Source organism: Glandiceps talaboti, chromosome 21, assembly GCF_964340395.1.
Source record: "Glandiceps talaboti chromosome 21, keGlaTala1.1, whole genome shotgun sequence".
Taxonomy (NCBI): domain Eukaryota; kingdom Metazoa; phylum Hemichordata; class Enteropneusta; family Spengelidae; genus Glandiceps; species Glandiceps talaboti.
In genome coordinates this window covers 11,986,019-11,993,677 of record NC_135569.1, presented here as the reverse complement: position 1 = coordinate 11,993,677, position 7,659 = coordinate 11,986,019, and the positions used below count along the sequence as shown (strand labels likewise).

General features: G+C 37.1%; 1 protein-coding gene across 2 annotated transcripts in view; it reads left to right on the top strand.

Moving 5' to 3' along the window:
• The first annotated feature begins 203 nt into the window (after nucleotides 1-203).
• Nucleotides 204-7,659, top strand: part of LOC144451845 (neuroblastoma suppressor of tumorigenicity 1-like) — an 11,004-nt gene continuing 3,548 nt past the window's right edge. Inside the window, exon 1 of one of the 2 annotated variants that reach the window (XM_078142751.1) lies at nucleotides 204-674. The gene's annotated coding sequence lies outside the window, so the exon portion shown is untranslated. Of the gene's footprint in view, nucleotides 675-6,263; nucleotides 6,284-7,659 lie in introns of those variants that run through there. The other variant, XM_078142752.1, reaches the window with a different exon arrangement.

Here is a 7,659-nt window from a genome sequence, read left to right as displayed (position 1 = left end):
AAAGTCAGAGGACCTTTTCACCTATCTATCAAAGTTAAAACTGACATCTAATGTGCTGTTGCCATGACAACAATCTATATGTACATCTACTTTGATCACGGAGATAAATGGTTTGCTGGTCTCTTCTCACAAATTGAAAAGACTCGACCCATTATAAAATGGAATGAGCCAGACAATGCGTCGTCTGCTAAGTAAGGACATCATGTACTGTGTGTAAGTGTATGCAAATGTCATTGGATTGTGAGCTGTGGAGTGGTGTTGTTTGCGGGTTTTACATTATTGGGAGCTAACAATGACATCTGCATAGTTCACGCCATTTAGAGGTGTATAAACGAATGCAAGTATTTCAATGCACTGGTAATTTACAGCATGCTATCCCAAACAACTTGATGAAACCATTGGCAGCCATCTTAGAGTCAGTGAATTTCCACAAACTACGATCTGCAATCTGTCAAAGTCGTGTCCATCGACATCTTTTGCCATTCACCAAACAACTTGGGGTTCAACGTTCGATCTGTCGAAGAAGAGAGTCGACTGGTTCCGGTTGCAAATTTTTTTAAGAGGTGGTTGTATCTTGGGAGTCGGTCTTCGCAGTCTTCTTGGTGCCACTTCGTAAAGAAGACACTCATTATCTCTTTGTGAGGCGTCTTTGGTGAGGAAATCGACATAAGAAGGTGAGAACACAGTTGCCGAAATAATAGATTTAGATTGCGTAGTGTAGTCGCCTAAACGAGACATCGTTCCCCAAAAAGGACTAGTTTTAACCGTTAACAACTTTAATAGCTGCGAGATGTTGGCCGCAGTGATTGTGTATAAAACACCCAATAGTCCAATTATGAAATGTAGCTGTTGTTATTCGTTCACCATATGGCCTGTTTGACATGTTTGCAGTATGGTCTATGTCAATCGTGTCGGAAATCCAAATTGCCAGTTAAAGCAATTTATCTGTCATCGTTAACATTTTAAAAAAACGCAGATACAACAACGTGACTTCTCCAGTAACATCGAAACTGTGTAATTTGTACAGCGTGTTCTTGAGAGATTTTGATGATACAGTTGTCAACACTTTCAGTGTGTAAACGAACTAGTTCCTAAATATGCGGGAAGATAAATGGTTCGCTGGTCTTGAAAAGACTTAACCCATGTTTTAACCCAGATCGTTAATGCACTGAGGTTGACGCTCAAACTTTTACCTTTTCGGTGAAGTTTAACCAGTGTTGGTAATGCTAAAGTAAGCCTAGAACCGTGTCTATATCAATACACGTCGGGTCTTTTTATTGGCCGTTTCGATGTCTAAAGTTTAGCTTAAAACTTCGGATGAATTCCTGCGTTATAAAAAACAGAATCAATCCACAGAGAGACTTGTGGTCAGATCTAGGTTTGATACTTCCATGATCTAACGAAAAGTGACAAATGTAATATATCTTTCAAATCCATCGAAACATGGTGTTCTGCCAAAACTGATTATGTAGTTTGTTGCTATTTTCTGCCAAATTGATACCAAATCTAATTATTTCAAAATAGTTCTAATTGTATATGATGGAATAAATTATCTCCAGCCCCTCCCGCTCCCCCCCCCCCATTGTAATCTTATGCTAAAGTATACTAAGGAGATTCCAAACAAATTTAAGTTTGCATATATAATTGTAAATCTTTCAATAAATTTCTCCTCAATTCAATTACCTGCAGGTGTAAAATAACTTAGTAATTTTCACAATAGTCATTCACACGAGACATTCACGCTATTTATCATTATCACCAACTTGAATGCATCGTGAACGGTAGCTCTGGATGTATACGCTGCGGGGTTTCGACACGTCTCCTCCCCTCCACTATGGTTCTTTCCCCTATTTCAAACAGCGAGATTTCACGTGCGCGGATTTTGGGAATTTAAGACCACCCATACCCTTGCTAAGAAGTAAAAAAAATTGTGTGGTTCCGATTACATTCAATTTTAGAATAGGTGGGGTAGGTAGATTTTTTATCTTATTTTATTATATATTTTTTTCATGTGTGAGTGTCTAGTGTTTTCAAATGGTCTCTGTGTTATTTATTTCTTCTCATCAGATGTACAGCCATTACAGATTGAAAGAATAGTTTTATATTGTCTTTTTAAGTTGATGTCAGTTTCCGCACCCACTATTTCTTGCGAGACTTCACGATTTTCGCGATTTTATTATTTTTCTCGAATACGTAAAAAAAAAGTTTAAGGTCGGCGTGAAAATCTAGGTGGGGTCGGGTAACCAGAACCAAAGAACTTTTTTATTTGGCCTAATGACAATAAAAAATACAGAAAACAACTTTAGAAATGCAACCTACGGTAGAGTCAATCATATGTCCCTGTACCTACCACACGTGACTATGTAGATGCATCACGTGATACGCTGCCTAGACCGTATTATTGTAAAGTGAAACGTTCCAGAGTAGATAAATATATGAGTTTGAGAGAGCTATAGACGGAGTGATGCAAAGGAAACAATTTTACGTTCTAAAACTATTGTAACTTCATGAAATATAAGCATGTATATACCCACGTGTGCTGTAACTGGAAATATGCGAAGTTGTGCATGCAGACTTTGTGAAAAGTTTTAACGTCAATGAAATATGGGGTATATTCTTGTCGAGACTTTGAAGCGAATGCATGTAGAGATGAATACGGGTCGGCTGTCACTAAACATCAACATTATTTACCTTCCCCGGGGCGTGATAGTTTCAAGCTGGACTTAGAGGAATTCTTTAAACAAATGAAAGTGAGCTATTAAGTTTAAGTAAGAAGTGTCATATCTCATGTATCATGCTACTAGTACATCAATACATAGGATTTGATAGATTGTAATGTTAACTACAACCATATGTATGTATGTATGTATGTATGTATGTATGTATGTATGTATGTATGTATGTATGTATGTATGTATGTGTGTGTGTGTGTGTGTGTGTGTGTGTGTGTATGGATGGATGGATGGATGGATGGATGGATGGATGGATGGATGTGTGTGTGTGTGTGTGTGTGTGTGTGTGTGTGTGTATGTATGTATGTATGTATGTATGTATTGTAGCGTAAGGTAGTACATACTTACCAGAGATAGATACGTGTATTGTATATTATCATAAATGAGAGAGAGAGAGAGAGAGAGAGAGAGAGAGAGAGAGAAAACAAACCACAAACAGATAATCTCTTTGATCGACGAAATTAAGATGTTCAATGTATTCAAGAATAAGATCGATATAAAGGGTTTTCTTGTCTCTAATTTGATATAACCGTATAGTCAAGATTTCTACGTCTTAAAAAAAAGAAAAAAATGAAGCACAATGTAGATAGACAAATTTGTAAAGTAGCATTCCAGAGTCACGTGATGGCTAGCTACATCGACTGAGATCACATCTATGTGGGTGTCACAGACATCACTGACTGATCAGAGCCAATGACTCTCAATTAGTACATTTCAACATATGAAATGAACCAAATGAAATGGGACAAAATGAAAACAGTGTCCCGTGGAGAGCGATGGGGTTTGGTTGACATCCGTCATTTCAGGTTAAAGTGATTGGATGACTTTGTTATGAAAACTAGTCAAAAATCCGACTAGAAGAAGGATTGCTCAAATTTGGAGACAAAACTTGAACGGGGCTAATCCTCTTTCCACCAGAGGGGTATTTGTTTGTACACAACAAAAAGTAGGAAAATAAAGAATTACTTTGACTTTGAGGGGAGATAATGAATGGCAACTCATACACGTTGAAGGGACTCCAGGCAAATAGTGGACATCCCATTATGTGTATATGCTTTCATCGTCTCGCATCATTTGTTTATATCTAAAGTAAACTCAAGTCACATCTTTGTTTCATCTTCCCTGCCATGTATGTATGTATGTATGTATGTATCAGTAGTGTCTATTGACTCTGTGACTGGCAATTCAGAAATGCACCATAGACGCTTTCGTGTAGGGTCAATGAATGCACCAACGGCAGTAGACAGTTCCCCTCTTTTTGGGTTATAGAAAGAGATAAAACCAAGACTGTATTTGCAATGAATTAAGCTGAGTGTTGTCATGTCAAACACCGCTCTATTCAGGGCTGCAGAAGCGCAAAGAAGGATTCACAAAAGATGAAAGGCGAGTTATTGTAGTGTATAGAACCTCTTTGCCTCAGGCACAACAAACAGGGTGGGCTTTCAATTAGTACATTTCAACGGATGTAATGTACAAACTAGTTTGGATAAATGTGTTCGTTTCTATTTCGAGAGCACGGCATTTGGCGGGAAAACAATACATACACGGTGGAAATTTGCAATGAATTAAATTAGGGTTAGAAAAACAATTAGTTTGGTTTGGGAAAACAAATATATCATTGGAATGAAATATCGTTCGTTTTTCACAAGTACCCTGACCACGACAGTACATAGGGGCGTGTAGTATTTCTGAGACTGTTGTATTCCTGGTCTACAGGCTAAATATAACAGCGTTTTGACTGTAATTTCCTACCTGTTTAGTGTTATATATACTATTATAGCGATTGGCACATTTGTAGCAGCAGGATTCGTACGATATTTTCCTTAAGAAAACGGCAATCTCAGCAATAATACGTGCACCTGTGGTACAGTATTCGTGGGAAGAATTGCATACATGGTCAAAATTTGAAAATAAATTAGAACCACATTAAAGTGGCAATATGGACGAGGATTGGGTATTATTTTGGATGTTTCATTTACAGTTTTGTCATTGCTTCCTACTTGAAACGTATGCCCAAGTCTGTGATTGTAACTCAATACAGTGCTGAAAGTTTAAAAAAAAATGTGTAAACAGTTTGTTAGTATACGTACAATAACAAACATTAGTAATCTTCTGCCATGTATTGATTTACAAACACAGACTTGGCATATATGGTTTCACATTGATTTTACCAAGTAGGAAGCCATGATAAAATTATTTTAGTAATTAAAAATTCAAATAAATTCTCAATCCTCATCCACACGGACACTTTAATTAAAAATAATTATTATATTTGCGTTTGGAGGTAAGGGAAATAACAGATCTATTATGAAAACAAGGGGACATACATAGGCGCTAAGCCAACTTGAGAAAATATTTTTCGAAATTTGTTATACTTACATCTTGTATCATGCATATTCGTGTTTTTTTCTGCTCAGAAAAGAGCATACGATATAAGATATAGTATTGACAGGTTTATACATATATCTAGCCTAATTTGCATACTAATTTGAATATCGGTAATGTGGTAACAATACTTGGATAATTTGCATAATGGTCAGCATTTATAATATGCATGTTTTCAACATTGAAACATACAGTACTCTGACATGTTTGTATTTAACACATACATCTGAATACGGGGATCAACCTAATTCTCTTTATTATGTGAAAGTATACAAGTACATTTATTCTATGATAAAGTTTAGTTCAGAGAACGATATTGAAGAATGTTCTAAAAGTTACACATTTAGTCGAACAAAATCTGATAAAAAACAAACAAATAAATGTATACAGTACCAGAAATACAAACAAAATGTGATTGAAACTAAAACTACAAATAGAACGAAGGACATGTACTGAATTTCAGGTTTCCTAATTCACGAGTTCTGTGCTTACACGTTCATCAAACAAAATCTATTCTCGCAGCCAGAGTACATATTTCTGCTGATTCAGAAGCAACGAAATATGTGTAGGACCTCTTGGCGGGTATATGTTTGGGGCGGTGCCGTAAAGAGGCCCGTGGCGTGGTTTACGACGTTCACAAAAGTTGACAACTTGAAGAAAATAAATCAAAGATATATACAATAAATAGTTCGTGGAGTAAAATTTCAGACGTCCTAATTTTAGACTGTGCTGAATTCATGTATTTACATGTTTCAATATCTGATTGCATACGAAATCAACCCATGAAAGAGTGTTCAGTGGAGCTTTATACCAACTCAGTGACTTCAATCACCAAAAATGTCCTGAACGATAAGTATAGTCCCAAATTGGTCGTTTATCATGTCGTTTTCTAATTCATTCAGAACAAAAGTTTAAAGAAACCGATCCCCTTCTTTGACGTATGGTTACTTTGTCTCAACGACGGATGTGGCTTTTACGCCACTCGTTTAGGCTATGAGTCAGTTCCTGTTGATCGCCTACTAAATTAATTTCCTGCAATGTCAAATATGTATTCGATTCATACTCACTGGTTTTACCAAAGTATGTACTTACGGTTACGGTACTTACAGAGCCTTCCTCTCAGTTCTCTGTGTATACAGGTCAAGAGTGTCCGTTAGAACACAAAGGTACTGTTGGAAACAGGTGCACCCTTCGGAATGCTTTATAGATTAGGGAGGGGAGGAGGGGGGGTCGGAACTGCCGCAGACTGCAATACGGGAGAGGGGCCGCGCAAAATTGGTCCCTTTGTACTACCCTCAGGTTTGAGATTGAAAAAGAGTTAAAAAGATAGTGATGATGGTGGTGGTGGTGGTGGTGGTGGTGGTGGTGGTGGTTGTGGTACTGGTGGTGATGTGAGATGACGATGATGATGATGATGTGAGATGATGATGATGATGATGATGATGATGATGAGGAGGAGGAGGAGGAGGATGATGACGGTGATGACGGCGACGATGAAATCCTAGCGCTTCTCCACCAGATAGATTTAAAATAAACCAACTATATTAATGAATAGAAATGAAAATAAATCCATAGTCTTTTCACCCAATGAACCAGAGTTGCTGTTCTCGTTTTTTTCTTTCTTAAATGTATATTCCTTTTATTTAATTTATTTGGAGGCGGGATGGTCGATTCAGTCATAGAATTAACTAATTTTTATTACCATAATATTAAATACTTCAAATACAATGTAAGAGGAAGGGGGAGTGGGGGTGGATGTAGCCTTACTGTCGGCTTGAGAGATTAAACGTAATACAACGTCAGCGCCGTAAACAAGTTTAGACCTAATATCAAAAATTACTCTCAATTTTAGAATAGATGGGGTAGGTACATATTTTATGTGTGTCTAGTTCAGGTTTTCCATTGTTTTCCGTGTGGTCTTTGTGGTATTTATTTCTTCCTGTACGATGTACAGCCATTACAGATTGGAAGAACAGTTTATTTTGTCTTTTTATGTTGATGTCAGTTTCAGCATCCACTATTTTTGGCGAAATTTCACACTTTTTGCGATTTTATTATTCTTTTCTCGAATACGTAAAAAAAAGTTTATGATCGGCAGTGGAAAGCTCGGTGGGGTCGGGTAACCGGAATCAAACAATTATTTTTTTTAAACCTAAGAGGAGAGGTGGGGGGGGGGGTGTATTTACTATCTGACCCGATTCATTGGATAATCACGGAGTTAGGGTAATAATCTTATGTATGCAGAAAATATTTTTCATAGCCGTTCAAAGCATCAACAGTGGTAGATGTATTCGTGACAGAAAATAAAAAAAAAACCTCGGGAATGAGTAAATATAATGTACAACCACATCCGAAGCCAATTCTTCGTCCTAACGAGGATGGAATTTTAATCGAAAACACATTTGATTCCAGGAGTTTGCTGTTTGACCTGTTTTGAACATTTTGTAAACACATCGAACTGAACGCAACTGGAGATAATAATTTCACCACATGTGATTGTGTGCAGCGTTCTAGTTGTACATTCGATATGAAATCATTTATA